Below are 2,772 nucleotides of genomic sequence, written 5' to 3'. Positions count from 1 at the left end.
TGAAATCATCATTAAAATAAAATTGATTTAAATTATTTAGATGTTATTTAAATACAATTAATCCCACACAAAATAGCTCAAAGAATCAATGTGTAATTTGGGTGTACCATAAATATTTGCATACTAATAAACAACGTCCAAAAATACTTGGCACACATGACATACTAAACGTTTCTATCTCCTTTTACCTTTTCCTTTCATATATGAAGAAATTATTTTGTTACTACAAGTGTTACTATATTTTATTTCCTCTCTGTCTCTCTCACACTTTCTTATCTTCAAATCTAAGTATTTTATAAACTTATCTCTAACCCAAACTAAACTATCCCACAGATTCTTGTTACTCAAGCCATTGAATATTTCTTCGATCATTCGTTTCCAAAAGTCAATGCTATTCTATATTCTCTCCGCTCTCTCTACTATATTGCTACGAAATCACCTAGAAAATAAAAAACAACACGTTACACCCAAAAACACACCAATTTACGAACTTTAAAACCCACACAAACACATTCATCAACAACCAAATCTCATCATCCCAAAAAAAAACTCATACCTCACAAACATGTGTTTCAGACCTCATTGGTTTTGGTGCCTCTATTGCACAATCTACGCCCTAATATTCTTACTCATAACCATCACAATCATTTTCTTGATAATAATCTCTCCCTCAAACGTGAAATTCCACATAACCGACGCTACTCTTACCGAGTTCAACCTCACAGATAACAACTTATATTACAATTTCAAAGTCAACATCACAGCAAGAAACCCTAACAACAACATAATAGTCTATTATCGAAGAATCACTGCGGTTGCTTGGTACAAAGACAATGAATTCAGTTATGTGAGTTTGGCACCCTTTGATCAAGGACACAAGAATACGTCATATCTTGGACCTATAGAGTTTAAAGGGAACCGTGTGATCAAACTTGGACGTAAACAACTTGATGAGTATAGCGAAGAGAAGCGTCTCGGGATTTATAATGATTTGGCTGTTGATTTGGATGTTCGAATTAGAGCTAAGTTTGGAAGCTTTTTTAAGACTGGACGGTTTAATCCTCCGGTTGTGCAGTGTCGTCGTTTGAGCATTCCTTTGGTTGCTTCTTCCAAGGGTAACACATCATCATCACCATCAAGGTTTTCTTTTAGAGTCAGAAGATGTAGGACCGGTTCTTTCTTTACAGATCGTGATGCAAATGTGGGAGGAGGAGGAGTAGGAACAGGAGCAGGAATATGAGTGGTAGCAGGAGCTTGTTATGTGTATTACAATGTGAATTTGTATACTGTTCTTTTTCAATGTTGTACTGTGTTACACATTTATGTATATGACAAAGTTATGTTTGTTACGTATGTATTCTTTGAACTTAGTTAATATTGTACTATGTGCTTATTTTTATCAATTACATGTGGCATTAACTTAAAATTTGGTGACTTCTAGATTTCATACCACTGCTATATATATATATATATATATATATATATATATATATATATATATATATATATATATATATATATATATATATATATATATATATATATATATATATATATATATATATATATATATATATATTTAATTTCAATTGCGAATTTTATTTAATCTAAAGAATTGATAAAAAGTTATCGTTTTACCCATCGATTTTTGAATAACCAAAAAGATGATTTAAAGTGTCATCAGTTCAATCCTCGATAATGACTTTTTTATATTTTTAAAACTAGTATCATATATCTCTCGATTTACTAACAAAATTGAGAAGGAATATATATATATATATATATATATATATATATATATATATATATATATATATATATATATATATATATATATATATTCGTTACATTGTTTAAACAGACTATCAATAAATTAATTTGTTCACAAATTATATTATTTACATAGAATATTACATTTTTTCTTCTTCGTTGTCGTTGTCGATGAAGAACAAATACTGGATAATTTGGAGAAGAGCAAATGTCAAGGATCCTCGTTTCATTGATCTAGAGCAAGATCAAATTTCTGATATAAAACAAAATAATATTAGATAAATAAAATAAATATTCAGTTATATGATAATTTAAAAACTCAAATTTTGAACCCAAATAATTTTTTGCTTTTGCAATTCATTGTAGAGAAATTTTCCTAAATAAAATAAATGTTTTTTTAAGTTTTAAAGTTTTCATGTCAAAATTTTCATTTTCAAATTTTAATATTAAGAAGGCTTTTATAACGAGGGTTTTAGGTTTCATGCTGATTCCTAATGGAAATTTATTGAGTGTTAATACTCATTAAATGAGCGACAAAAATATGTTTAAGGACAGTGAAAAAACGGAATAAACGTACTATATTTTACCTCGTTTATTACTCAAAACCAAGGTAAAATATGTTTCTTTTTAGATAAAAAATTCAATAAAATACATTTCATCCGAAGCACCGTATACCTCTAGGTTTCTACAAAAAAATGAGGATTTTTTTTTAAAAATTTAAAATTACATTATTTACACAAAATATTAAAATAAATGATTTAAACAAAATTTAAGATGATACACTTTTTAGATGTTGAAAATTGAAGGAAAAAAACTCTAAATAACCCTCTAAATAATTAGTTTTTAAATTGCTCAATCATTTTAAATTATTTATACTAATAATTTATTTTAGTTTTAAGCATTTTTAGAGAAAAGGGTCCAATTAGAATGAAAATGGGGTGTCAAAAACAGTTTACAAAATGTAAATCTCAACCTAAGACCCAAAAGATAAAAAAGGATGAA

At 27.7% G+C, this 2,772-nt stretch overlaps 1 pseudogene; it reads left to right on the top strand.

Moving 5' to 3' along the window:
- The first annotated feature begins 466 nt into the window (after positions 1 to 466).
- Positions 467 to 1,402, top strand: LOC127103463 (NDR1/HIN1-like protein 10; annotated as a pseudogene).
- The last annotated feature ends 1,370 nt before the right edge of the window (positions 1,403 to 2,772 follow it).

Source organism: Lathyrus oleraceus, chromosome 1 (assembly GCF_024323335.1).
Source record: "Lathyrus oleraceus cultivar Zhongwan6 chromosome 1, CAAS_Psat_ZW6_1.0, whole genome shotgun sequence".
Lineage (NCBI taxonomy): Eukaryota > Viridiplantae > Streptophyta > Magnoliopsida > Fabales > Fabaceae > Lathyrus > Lathyrus oleraceus.
This window is presented reverse-complemented; position numbering and strand designations above follow the sequence as displayed.